At 37.1% G+C, this 15,038-nt stretch overlaps 1 long non-coding RNA gene across 1 annotated transcript; it reads left to right on the top strand.

The window, feature by feature from the left end:
- Window positions 1-369: 369 nt before the first annotated feature.
- LOC141627463 (uncharacterized) lies at window positions 370-7,421 on the top strand. Its single transcript, XR_012537023.1, has 5 exons — window positions 370-515; window positions 5,082-5,641; window positions 6,177-6,419; window positions 6,777-6,862; window positions 7,150-7,421. It is a non-coding gene; the product is annotated as an uncharacterized LOC141627463 (long non-coding RNA).
- Window positions 7,422-15,038: the final 7,617 nt, after the last annotated feature.

Raw genomic sequence — 15,038 nt, 5'->3', positions numbered from 1 at the left:
TAACTTTAGTCATTTTTTGTATAACTTTAGTCCAAATTTGTGTAACTTTAGTCAAAAATTATACTCCCTCCTATTCTAGATAATTCTCCCTATTCATTAGGGGCACTAAAACTATGGAGATGAATTAAAATAAGGTAAAGTATTGTAGTGGGGTTAGGGAATTGGAGAGAGGGAAGATATTGTGGGGTATTATTGTGGGTGAGATGATTAAAATAAGTATTATTCTGGGATAAGTTGATTAAAATAAGTATTGTTGTGGGGTGAGGTGAGGTATTGTTGTGGGGTGAGATGATTAAAATAAGTATAAAACTTACTAAATAAGGAAATAAGGAAATATAGAAGGTGTTGTGAATAGATGAAAAAGGAAATAGGGAAGGTTATGTAGAATGGAGCTTGCTATTTTTTCATTAGTTTTCCGGATTAATTCAGTGGCACTTATATGGGTTTAGCTTGATTTAATTGTGGTGGTTTAATTTTACAGCCATATTCATCTCCCGATTTTCTCTCATGATATGGTAGGTTATCTTCTTCTTCTTCCGGCTTAATTTCTCTCTGTTTCTAACTGTATGTTGTACGATTTGGTTCGAAATTGCGTTATTTCTCGGTTCCCCTATTTGGTGACTGATTACACGGTTTTGTGCGGTGGTGTATGTTGGTGATTTAAGAGTAATTACCGGTTCATTTGGCGTAATTAAGATTGGTTCATAGATGAGTAATTTCTAAATAATGTAATGCGAGTTTGGGAAGTACGGAGTGTACACTCGCTTAATTATTTACGGGATTACGGTATAGTTTTCGGTTCGAATAACTTTGAAGGGGGTCTCACTACTCGGATTTTTAATTAAATGTATCCGGAATTTCTGAAGAGTTGTAACTCTTCAGAAATACATCTCCCTATACCCTGTTTTGTCATTATAAATAGACAAAGGGATGAGAAGAAAAAGTTACAGAAAAATAATAATCTTCTACTGCATCAAAAGAACGTTTAACAAACTACTCAAAAATACTTCTTAATTATATCTCTGTATTCTGTGCCGAATACAGAGGGCAACCGTCTTATCTCAATAGAAAGTTCGATACAACCCAGGCACTAAAGTAAGGGTCGAATTGTTCTATTAGGAAAGCATAGCGATTCGGTGCGGTTTTATTATTGTCAATTCCAATTCGTGAAAATCAATTTCCTAACAATCTAATAGAACAATTTTCAAAATCTGTCAAGATGACGAATGTCGAGGAATGACAATAAAGGATTCTTAAAAGTATTTTCGATTTGTGATATTGATCTATCAATCGGTATAGGAGAGTAGTGTGTAAAAATCTGGAATTTGGTATAATCTGGTTTGCAAGGATTATGTAAAATTGGATGAGTTTAATTATGTGGTTTTATTCACATGGTCTTTGGTGCGGATCTATCAGGCGTAATTCGTGTAATGTTGCATTACGTGTACACAATTTTGGATGACAAAGAGGATGCGAAATGCAAATTATTAAAGTGGGTAATCAGTGCTGCCAAAGAAAGGACAATAAAAGTTTGAAAATTTGGTACGGTTAAAATTTTCATTACTTGGTTCAAGTTTGTTGCCCTGTTGTTCGTATAGTCTACGGCACGAAACTTTGGCTCTGTTTTTGCCTGATTATGGATTATAGGTGTTGATGAGAATGGGTCTCTCAAATAATTCCACTGTGGGACAGGACTATAAGAGTTACAATATCCCGAATTCCAGATAAGTAAAATTTTTGCTGTGATAAGTTAATGGTATTTTCCATAAATTACTCTGGCAAATGATCAAAGGTTGCGGTTACAAATTTTGTTTTAGTTGCATGATAATGTTTTTTAAGTATGTGGAATTGGTATGCATCTTGCATGATCATTGATTAGGTATATCATGTATGTCTGTAATTGTAATTGATTTGCATGGATGTTCAAATTCTGTTATAATTTTACCGTATAAAGAAACTGCCTTTGTAGGTTCATCGTGTATGTCTCCACATGAATAATTTTCTCTTGTTATGATGATAAGAGCATTCATCGTTAATGTGTATGGTTAGGTTGGCATACCTACATGGCTACATGTCTAGTTTAATCTCTGTAATACTTCACATCCAGATTGGCTACCTTAGTTATTTAAGGTTTGATCTCCACTCTCATCTTTTACATTACTATTAGTTGGGGGCATTAGTAAACGAATGGTTTATTTTACATGAAGCTTAATACCAATTCAAGTTTTTCATTTTTGTTAGTAATTGATATCATGCGTAAGATACATATATGTGTCGTTTGTTAACATGGTTTTTGCTGAACGATCTGATAAGTGATGTTAATTATAAACTTGTCTGACATTTATAATGCCAAGTACGTCGCCATCCTTCTTTCGTAAACAATGAGTGATGCATTGTGTTTGACTTAATTTTTAATCATATTTGTTGTCCGTTTGTACTTACTGGTTGTAACAAGTTAAGTTATGAATTTATAAAGTATTCCAACCTTTTGCATGTAAGCATTGATGATCAGGTATGTTAGAGACTAAGCACTTGCCGTCTATTTGATGCAATTTATCAATGTGGTATAATTTTGTAGGTGTTTAGTTTGACCTATGTATATGGTATGTCGTAAGCTACTCATTTGTTAACTCTATAAAGTGAGTGTGCATACTAGTAATATACTGTCCTTGATACTATTTACGGGAATGCGAGATTGAATGGTTTTATACGGGTGTTCGTGTGACTCAATAACATAGTGTATTGTTTTGAGTGATGTCAAGTTCCGGTTTTATGGTAACTTGAGATATTCTCGGTCGGTTTCGGGAGTTTGAGACTCACCCATGAAAAGGGACATATTTTATGTCAAGTTAATCTCATAGTTGCGTAACCTTGTGTTATAAGGGGCAAATTTAATGAGGTGTGGATTAATATTAAATTTTGATCTAAGATGTTTATTAATCTTTTATTGAATATGTCATGTTAAATATATTTGATGATATAAAATGATTTTATTACCATATAATCTCCAAGATGATGGTTTGTGGTAACCATTGTGAGATTATGGTATCATAATGGTTTAGCCATGGAAGAGGTAAATCAACAAGATTGAATGTACAATTATTGAGAAGTCCGATAATGGAGAAGTCATTTGTTGTAGGAATTTTGACAAGTTGATCTTTGGCATAGACCAAAGATGATTTACTTTGTAAAAAGGTGGTTTTGTCATCGTGTTCTTCTATGAAGGACATGGGGGAGGTAATATGATCCTTGGTATTAGGATCAAGGGTGAGAGTATGATTATTATATACCGGTTAATACTCTCAAATGGCGAGTAAGGCATTTTATTCAATAATAAAAATGGAGTTATTACTCGGGTTTTCACAAGGGCTTAATTATTGCGGTTTGACAAGTTGAATAAGTATACTAGTTTAGCTAGTACTCATATTTGACGAGCGATTAGGCAAATGTGAAAATGTATAAAGTAAACCGTGAATTATGGTTTGTCCTATGTTGTTTTTCTTTCGGTTATAGAGGGAAAATGTTATGCAAATTGATTGACCAATGTAGATGGTCATTTCTACTAGTGGTAGAGTATTTTTGCTTATGGGAGGCACCATTAGCTTATGGTTTCCAAGAAGCGGATTTGCCTTAAGAATTTGACATTGGAGTTGGTATGCGTAGTGTTAGCATATAGCCGGTTAAAAGGCTAAGTAGCTGAAGAAAATAATCTACGATGTTCTTTAAAGTATTTGACCAATTTCATTCATATAATTTTTTGATAGTGAATAACGGTGCGCACCGGGGTGTTTGTTATAACACGGTTTATGGACTATCATAAATGGGAATTGATATTGGTTGTTTTGTGAGATCTCAATTTTTAGTTGATCACTTTGCATAAAGGATCAATTAGGGACTTGGTTATAAAGTCGGTTGACGGGATGAGACTAAAACTCGTATAAGATCCTTGGCGATAGGATACCCAATTCCCCTCTAATACAACGTTAGGGGCTGAATTCAATGTGGAAGGCCTATTGTTAAGAGATTGAAGCACACAATAATTTATATCCCGAGGTGTGTGCTTAGACTTGCATGTTGTAAGGTTGATCTTTTGAAAAAGTGTGTTTGCAAGGACACGATGAAAAGAATCAACCTATATGAACATGAAGTATGTAAGTAGCTTCAAGGAGTATGGGTTTGACTCCTGATATGTTCATGAATAGATATGGGACACTAGGCTTGTAAATAAGTGTCGGTTTATGTAATTTTAGAAGTAAATTAGTTTATGTGTGAGTTATCTTCATGTATTCAAAATGGGTAGAAAGGGTTCAATGCTTAGTCACACCCCGATACTCGAATATTTGGAATGTGTAATTTCACTAAGTGGAAATTCAATCTTCGTGACATTTCCATTTATGCATAAATTGGTATGTTTGTTAGCTGTTTAATCTTGTATTACGCTTAAATGGGGGAGGAATGTTGGTGATTTAAGAGTAATTACCGGTTCATTTGGCGTAATTAAGATTGGTTCATAGATGGGTAATTTCTAAATAATGTAATGCGAGTTCGGGAAGTACGGAGTGTACACTCGCTTAATTATTTACGGGATTACGGTATAGTTTTCGGTTCGAATAACTTTGAAGGGGGTCTCACTACTCGGATTTTTAATTAAATGTATCCGGAATTTCTGAAGAGTTGTAACTCTTCAGAAATACATCTCCCTATACCCTGTTTTGTCATTATAAATAGACAAAGGGATGAGAAGAAAAAGTTACAGAAAAATAATAATCTTTTACTGCATCAAAAGAACGTTTAACAAACTACTCAAAAATACTTCTTAATTATATCTCTGTATTCTGTGCCGAATACAGAGGGCAACCGTCTTATCTCAATAGAAAGTTCGATACAACCCCAGGCACTAAAGTAAGGGTCGAATTGTTCTATTAGGAAAGCATAGCGATTCGGTGCGGTTTTATTATTGTCAATTCCAATTCGTGAAAATCAATTTCCTAACAGTGTATCGATATTTTACAAATGAAAATGCTTTTGATCATCTATATTCTATACAACTATTGTGTTGTTCACTCTTTTTTGGCTTGCAGGCATTGATAACAGCATGGGCTCCGATGATGAAGGTGATGACGGTGGGCAGGGATGCTGGGGAAGATGAGTACCTCAAAGATGATGGATCAAATGATGGGTACCGGGATTTGGGAACAGAGAAAGCTCGTGGTTTGGGTGGTTTTGCTTGTATTTCTTACATGCGTTAACAAAGATGGGTTCTCTTATGTCGTTGCGGTTGTTGCCGTGGACACCGGATAGCTTGCACAAAGTTCTGATTATAGATCATAGCATTTCGGATGGTCAGGCAGTTGGGATTAGGCAACACTATCTGGAGTCACTATTATGTTTTGATCAATTTCAGGAACTTGGTCATAATTGTTTATGGCTTAATTAGATCAGATCAATTCCAAATATTAATGTCTCTGGCTTTACAGTAATTCATATTCTAGCGCCTATGTTTGTCTTTTGATAATTCGGCCTATTTAAGCAAGCGTAAGTGACTTGTAACAGGTGTTGATGCGGGCCTTGGCGATGGCACAGCTGTGTTATGTGTATAAGGTTGGCTGCTATGTAACATGCTTCATTGCATCTCTGATATGTAAGTCTACTAACAAATCTCTACACCTTAATATATAATCAGTAAATCAAATTAGAATATTAGTGAGAAATGGAGCGAGTATTTATTAAGCATCCATTTAATGACGGTCTAATAATACTCCCTCCCAGTCACTATAATGTTCCCAACTTCCCACTTTCCTGAAACGGATTATTCAGCTAATGTTCCCATTTCCTTTGGTAACTTTTACTCTTATTTTATTCATTCCTCTCTCCTATCACCAAACCCCACACAATACTTTTACTCCTATTTTATTACTTTCCTTTATGTTTTGGCCCCACAATTCTTTATTAACTACTAATAATTCATCCCTCTCTCCTATCACCAACCCCACACAACTCTTTTACTCCTATTTTAATACTTTTCCTTAAGTATTGTGCTCATATCAAATGGGAACAATATAGTGGCTGGGAGGGAGTATGTATTAGTATTCTACAGTTTTATAAGACACCTACTGTATTTGGGGTAGTAAGACAGTCTAATTCATAACATTTACGTTGTAAATTTTCCCGGACAGGGAGCCTAAAACTCCATTGGAGAAAATGGTTGACTTCATTCAATCGACGGGGAACAGGCAGAATCGCCAAGGGTAACAAGCTTAAAGCATATATTACCAAGGCCCGAGTTCACTTTGTATGGAGAAGGTGAATATTTCGTTGCTGATGAAGGAGTTTTCAAGGGTATTGTTCATGAAATCACTAAAACTTGCCTCGCTTACAAAGATGGCAGGGTTATGGATCCTAGGCTCTGCTACATTAAGGTAGTGCCAAGCGTATATGTGGCAATTAAATGGATTATTCCAGTATGTCAGTTCGATTATAGATCCAATTGGGTACTTAAAATTTACTGTCATTGGGCCATTTAGAGGGTAGAAACAGTTCGGACCCATCGAAATTTATGTTGAAGTAGGTCATATTATGCTTGACTCTGACGAGTTTAGCCTGGTTTAACTAAGGTTGTAGATGAGCAAAACCCATTCAATTAGCCATGTCGGACAGTTTGGTCAAGCTCAAATTGAGCCTGGAGCGAGCCCATGCCAGAATTAAAGTTAGTAAGAAATATAGAAAGATAACTATATATATGCTAAATATTTTGTGTTGTGAATAAAATGTTACAGGTTGTGACAGAAATTGAGTACTGAGAGACTGGAGTGACCATAAAAACAGAAGATGGCCGCGCATTCCACGCGAAAACCCATTCAAAGTAAGGGATTCTTTTCCTTCGTTTTTTTTTTTGTTTTGCTTTTGATGGTTCTATGTAAGATCTTCTTTTGATGATTTTTGAATTAGTTTTGAGCTGTGAAATTAGGGCTTTGAGAATGGTTATATTGTTACTGTGGTCTATGAGTTGTGAAATTAGGGTTCAAGTAATAAGTTGAACGAGATAATATCTTGATCGACTTACCCGATTAATGAGTTGTTTAATTATTTGATGGTATGATTATAAATAATTCCACTAAATTAATTCATTTTCCATCGTCTCAACACCAGCGCTACCCCACAGCTAGACTCCTACAAAGGTCGAATCTTAAAGGGCAACCAAATTTGAGATGACTATGCATGGTAATTACTAATTTCCTCTTTTATTCTTTATAATGTTGCTTGATGGAGTTTGAAGATAGTTTTTGGTTATATTTGACTGATCCGAATAGAGGTACAAATATGAAGGATAATCGATAGATAGGTAGGACCATAGGATGGTATGGGTCTAAGTGTAACGACACTTATCTCTATACCTATCTAGGTTCGAGCATTATTGAATATTGCACTGCTCTTATATTTAGAATTTCAGGGTGAGTTTCTTCTGCTTTCAGTTAACATTTTTTTACGTTTACTCTTGTTATTGGCTTCAAATACTTGTCTGAGGGGTGTGGTATTCAAATCAGGACATTATGTTCCCGTAAGTGCTGAAAATGACCTCGCCCCTGACTTACAAATGATAGAATAAATGAGGTGCCTTTCCCAGTTGAAAACCATACTCATAGACATAGAAATAGCGGTAGAAAGCGGCGTGAACCCCTTGATGCATTTTAGTCAAATGGTGGAAATGGTGGTTCACCTGCTTCTAATCAATTAGCCCGGGTTTAAGCTGGACAACTAGCTATAATGCCAGCCCAATCTCCCACATCAAACCTACTAGAGGGTAGAGGAACTCTGGTACCATTAATTCTGCAACCTGTGAACTTGTCAAATGGAGCAAAGCCAACTGTCGAAGTACACCCAGTTGCTTCTAAACCTCTAAACCTGCTCACCTATTGGCCTCTAAAAGCAAGCTCAACGGCCTCACTGAAGTCGTCCTTGAGGCTATCCCAAAAGGCTTAGAGGCAGATAGGGGATCGCCCTCCCAACCTTTCTAAGAGTTGGTTAGTGTTGCCAACAAATTGAAGTAGGCCCCTCATTCAGCAGAAGTTCAAAATGACAGCGCAAAGTCATTTAGTAAAATGTTTACTAGCAATTTTGAGCAAAATGGTGAGTTCTGTATAGTTAGGACAAAGCCAGGACAAAAGCTAATGATGCTTCCTAAAGGTGAATGGCCAAAATGGTGAGTTTTGTATAGTTCTTCGACTACTCACATGGTTTAGGTTTAGCTCAGTAGACTCACCACCAATCCCTCCCATTGATTATTTCGAGCTTGAACATCTCATTCGTGCAAGACATGTGGTGGCAGTGGGCTAATGTATCGTGATCGATGCCTTGGAACAGGAGAGTATATAGATATAATGGGCTTTTATTTTAAGATGGACGTTTTTTAACGAATCGTCGACGTTTTTTAAAAAAAAAGACCATCACTACCCTTCCCCACTCTCTCTCTACTCTATTATCTCCCAATCCTCCCAAACAGCAAACATAAAAAAAAATCAAGAATGTTAATCGAATCCAATGTCAAACAACGAATCACCTAAATCAATGGCTAGCGACGAATCATTAAAATAGTAAATTAATGGAAAAAAAAATTCGAACCATGGCCGGACATTGAGTTTCAACGTCTGTGGCCAATTCAGACGTTGAAATCCAACGTCTATGCCTATGTTGGATGAGGAAACTCATCGTCTAAGCCAAGGAAAGACGCCCAAATTCAACGTCTAGGCTACAATAATGGACGACCAAGTTCAAAGTCTAAGCCTATGTTGGACGACCAAGTTGAACGTCTACCTCCACACCCGACGTTCAAATTCAACGTCTATAGCCAACATGGACGTTTATTTTCAACGTCTATGCACCTCCCTCACGTTCAATTTCATTGTCCAACAACAACCCATCTTGTTTATGAACAAATTAATTCATTCATATGCTTGACAGTAGGGCGAATGAGTTTATGAACAAATTAATTCAAATAATGATTGTGAAATTAACCAGAGAATGAATAGAATTAACAAGAATTAAGACCATACAAACATTACTAACCTACTTAAAATCAAATTATACAAACTAACTAAACTAATTGAAAAAAAAAACTTACTTGAGAATTAGGAGGAAATTGAGAAGAGAATGGAGAAAAGTTGTTGCGGTGGTGCGTGGTGTTGCTGGTGGTGCAGGTGGTCCGGTGGTGGTGGTGTGGCGGTGTGGTTTGTCGGGGTAAGGAGGAGTTAGAGAGAGTAAGATTGAAAGAGCAAGTAGTGAAAGAGAGAGTGTAGGGGTATGTTAGTTTTTTTTAAAAAAACGTCGACGATTCATTATAAAACGTCGACGACGTTTCGCAACCGGGCAAGCTGGACTTTCTCAAAGGAAGATAAACCTTAACATCTTACTGGTGCTCACTTGTTTCTTTCGCAAAACATCTTCACTCTCTGAGTTTTAGTAGCATTGTAGCTATTTCATATCTTTATTATGCCATCTAGCTTGTAATAGTTGAGCAATTTGGTACTCTATAGTTACTCGGGCCAATTTGTCGCGGTCTATATTATTTTCCTTTTAAATAGAAGTATGAGTTGTCTGCAACTCTTTGTTTTAAGTTGTCCATTTTTACATGTTATTCAAAACTTCTGCCAAAAGTGTAATTGATAGTTATCATAATTGTTTATGGGGTTATTTCATAGGAATAATCTATCCTATGGGTGGCCTACTTAAATTACTCCATCCAAGTAATCTGAATTTAATCCCTCTTATCCCCCTTGCTTCCCAAAACACACTAGAGAGGTTACCTTATGTTTTTAAGGGTTAATAAACACTTTAATTATTTTACAAGAATAATCTAAACTATGAGCGACCTTCTTATAATACCCTCAAGTATATTTAACCTCATAGGTATCCGAATTATTAACACTCCTCTTGCGGTCACTCTTCCGGTGCTGATTCTCTCCATTCTCATGTCCTCTTTTCTCTTCTTCTCTCAATTCCCACCTTATCAATGGGCAACCCAACCCTCGAACTAAATCGTCCTAACCTGCATAACAAACTGAAAATGTAAAATAAATCCAAAACTCGAATCAAAAACCAAAATGTCATTATCCGCAGCAACAATGCAACAACAGCAGCATCACCCTCTTCAATCACCTCTCCAAAACCCCCCACCTCCAAAGACCCCACCACCACCACCACCACCACCACCACCACCACACCGCCACCACCAAAGCAAGACGACAACAACAACAATACTTTAGCCACCTTCTCGATAGACCCAATATTCTCCCTATTCCTATTCTAAACATTCTCATCAACTGGACCTCTTCAATTAACGTGGGGTATTACACAAGATCTTTGTCATTTTTGAGGGTTCGTCCTCTCATCTCTACAAATTTTATTTCGACGGGAACTCATCATGAAGAAAATTCAAGGGAAGCAGCAGTTTCCATTCCTAATCTTTCACATGAAATGCACCTTGAGCATTCATATTTGGGGTGTGAGAATGAGAGTGATGAGTTGGGTCATGAAGAGGTTGTTTCGCATATTGCCAAGAAGAAAATACTTTCGTGTGATTCATCTAAGGTTAGAAAGGTATGCACGGTTCAGTTTCAATTTGTTGCAATCGAGGAGAACTCGAGTAGGAAGTGTTTTCACAAGAAGGAGCATTCCATTCACCGGGGTCGTATGGTTAGGTCTGCTGCCAATTCAAGGAAGAGATTGTTGGGTTGCGTCGACAAATTACCTTTGTTTTTTTTTGCAAGTACACGGAAACAGTTGAATGTGCTAAAAGAAAGGAGGTTGACTTGCTCCAGTTCGAGAACTATTATCATCCACCTCTTAAGAAATGTCGTCTTTCTACTTCAGTTACTTCCGCTTGTAATTTTAGCCCCGTTACTTCCGTTTGTAGTAGTTTAGGGGTATCTTATTCCCCTATGTTTGTATGGTAATTAGTTTTGTTCTGCTTGGTTGTAATCGTATAGTATGTAATATCCTTTTTTAATAGTTTATATAAAATAGTACATGTTTGTCTAGAAAAAAAGAAGGAAGAAAGGGTAACAAAAGCAGTCTGTAAATGGAAATGTGCAACCAATTAAGTACAGATTATGAGAGAAATGTCTTGAAATTTGGAAGGAAATTTGGTGAAATTTGGAAATTTGGTGAAATTTGGAGGGAAATGTTGAGTGTAAAATACATACAATTAATCTCCATAAGCAATACAAACATGTGATGTGTCATATACGACATTTAGAATAAATAAATACGTGTTAGCACTCGTTCACATTAATACAATCGTTCACATTAATACAATCGGGAGATGAACAATAACGTAAATTAATAGAACGCCGCACCTGTTAGGGTAGGGTGTGGAGCATTGTCTAGTTGGTAAAAAAAGGTTGATTAAGTGACATTTATGCCAAAATAAATAAATAATGTTAATTATTACTCCCTTATATAATCCACTTTTTGAAACTTACTCCCTTATATATATTTTTTTGAAATTTACTCCCACTACATGTAACTTTTATCAAATATTGCTCCCATTTAATTATTCTGGTCACAAAAAAGAGAGTATTCCATCCAAAATTTGAAATTTGATACTAATTCTTGTTGCTTATGATTGTAGTGCGCTTTGCCTTATTACATAACCAATTAAAATAAACTTCTTTCCTCCCAAATATGTTAAATCCCTTAAGCTATCTATCACTATTTAATGAATTTAGGAGGACGGAGATTAATTTAAATTTGTGTAACAACCCCTTCTTACCCGACCAAGGTAATTGAGAGATGTTACCTTCTCGGTTTCCCGAGGCAATCAATCGGAGATACAATAAAGAAACATTTGTTATAAATGACAAGTTTAGTGATTACAAACCATTAACTAATGAATAAAATAAGACTCATGGTTACTATACTCATTTAACAACTATACTCGTCTTGTGACTTATCAAGCTCGTCCCGTCTCCCGCGTACTATCTAAACCATCTGTACCTAACCTGCTCCCCATATGACCAAAGGATATCATATGGATCGACACAGGCCACCCCAAAAGAGACAGGTGACAAATACACAGACACAACAAACGTCAATTTCAATAAACAAATAAAGTGCGACACGACTCAAGTGTGTGAATATGCAACATGACTACTAATATGAATAAACCACTATCAACAACCACCACCACGGTATCGGGACACGCCCAGACATATCGACAACTACACTGGTACCGGGACACGCACACATACCGACAATCACACTGGTACGGGGACATGCCCAGACATACCGATAATCACAAATAGGTACCAGGACACGCCCAGACATACCAATAATCACAAACAGGTATCGGGACACGCCCAGACATACCGGGTCCGAAAGCCAACCGGATCCCTTGCCAGACGTCGTGTCTTAACCACACGTGTCCCTCCAAACTCAAGCCATTAATGTGCACATCCCTCTTGGAGTGGGAAGCTCCAAGAGGCGACTCAAGCGTAAGACGGTCTCCCAACCGTCTTACGTCTCCTCAACAACAAGAATCACCATCAACAATTATCAACCATCACAAATATCGTTAAATGCATCACAATATGCCAATATGCTCGTCTCATAATGATTATGCATAACTCTTACCAATTAATTACCTTTTTCTCAAACATCATGAATACTAATTAACCACATGATACAATACAATCCCAACAACATAAAAGACTTACCAAAATACTCAACATTTCCATATAGTACAAATCCGACTCTTAATATGCAAATGATGGAAAGGACATGAAATATGCACACACATTATCGAAACCGAGTATGATTAACCTACCTTTTAGCATACTCCATAAGCTAATCCAAGACAACAAGAATCCATCTCATAAAACCGTCTCATCCTACAATAATCACATAATAACTATCATAATACATCCTAATCTATTATACAATACAAAACTCCTTATTATTACCCATTAATTACCCGTTTAACATATACTAATTACTAATTAACTACCCATAACAAAACCCCCAATTTCTAGGGTTCATACTAAATAAAAAGGGTAGATCTATACTTACAAATTAAGAGGAACGAAGGAGGAAGGTGGACAATCCACTAAACCAAGCTTGAATCTCCTAATATGGTGTTTGTGAGGGTTTTAGAGAAGTGAGAGAGTTTAGAGTGATAAGGAAGAAGATAGAAATGAAATAGAATAAAGAGGGTTTGCGGGTTTAAAACCCGTCTGACCAGAGTGCACTCGACCGAGTACCGAGTCCACTTGGTCGAGTGCCAAACACTCGGTCGAGTAACACTCCACTCAACCGAGTGACACTCCACTCGGTCGAGTACAACGCAGTTCTCAGCAATGACCAGTTTTCGTAAAACAGTCATATCTCACTCGTTTCTTGATCATTTTGGGCGTGTGACCTACTGTTGGAATCGTAAGAGAACAAGCTATCACATCCAATTAGAGTCATATCAATATCATGTCTAGATCTCAAGTTATGACAGTTTTAAGACGACCCTTCTATATACGAACATTATAACAACTCCACTAAGTTTAGTATTGGTTATACTCGGTCTACTCGGTCGAGTGAACGCCCTTGAAACTCCGAGGTATTTCAATCTTCCCTCCTTAAAAAGAACTTCGTCCTCAAAGTTCACCTCACTCTCTCCTTTCCTCAGGGTTCCTCAAGTTCCATCACCGATTCTCATACACTCTCTCGTACGTCACATGTCTATCAACCGTATACGTTGTTTTATAAACATCGCACTCGTCCTAAGGTTCTATGTTCAAATCTCATTACTTTCTCACATTCCGTACTTTCTCTTTCCTAAATTTCCGAATTATTACATCTACTCCCCCTAAAAGAGAACTTCGACCCGAAGTTCGACTATCCAACCTCAAAATGTGGTCTGTTATACTCGTTACTAAATTCCACAAATGACTATGTTCCAGGTTCCATGCTCTAGTCCCACTCTAGAAGCCTCTTTAAGGGCCCCCTACCTACAAGCCTCCCAAAGGTCAAGCGCCAGGTCAAACCCACGATTCCAATCTATAATCCCATAACTAGCTCCCAATTCATGTTGGTCATATGTATATGTATATATCACGGGGTATAACTCGATTATTATTACCTATCTATATCACGTCAAATCTCATATGTTCACATGTATGCACATCAATCCTGACTACGCGTACTCTATAAAACAATCAAACAATGCAAAATTACTCGTTATGTGACTCAACCATATTCAACATTCCCATTTCCGGACATCATGTCGCGTATATACCGCTTCAAATCCACCATGTGATCACACATATGTTTCCATATACGTTCCCATTGCTCATCAATACTTCCGCTCGTACGGAAGATCCCAATCACTGTCATGCAATGACCACTATGTGACACATAACTTGCATTTTCATCTTACTTGTACACAATAAAAATAAAATCACCCCAATCAACACAAAATCGAACAAGATTATTACATCATTCTTGTCATCCAATTATACATGTCAATTACCACTTTCAATTAAATCTCACTCTTAAATAGCAAAACTACCCAATATGGTCAAATGTAAATAATTCGCAAAATATCACTCATGTAAGGTCCACATGTTTATCCAACACGAGTCAACTAACATAAACCGCGATATAAGGGTATACACCCAATATTTGGGTCAAGTATGAACAAAACAAGGGTCAAAGCAGACCTCTCGGTCGAGTATAGGAGGCCACTCGGCCGAGTAAGCGGCCACTCGGTCGAGTACATGGTGCACTCGGCCGAGTGTCACCTGGGCATGAGGTTTTCATTCTCAATCTCATTTCCAAGCTTCCCTATTTCATCACTCAATGCTAATAGACGAACTCTTGGCCCTAAGGCCATCATTCTAGCTCCTCAATGGACACTACAACAAGATCACAAGGTACACCGTGGGCGCTTCACTGGACGATTAGAAGATAACTTTACAAATAAAATATATATTAGCTCTCATAAGCCAAAATTTCACCCTACTACTTTCACACTCCATGCATACACACTTAGCTTA

This window comes from Silene latifolia, chromosome Y (genome assembly GCF_048544455.1).
Source record: "Silene latifolia isolate original U9 population chromosome Y, ASM4854445v1, whole genome shotgun sequence".
NCBI lineage: Eukaryota > Viridiplantae > Streptophyta > Magnoliopsida > Caryophyllales > Caryophyllaceae > Silene > Silene latifolia.
Note: the sequence above shows the minus strand (reverse complement) of the source record. Positions and strands in the feature narration are given on the sequence as shown.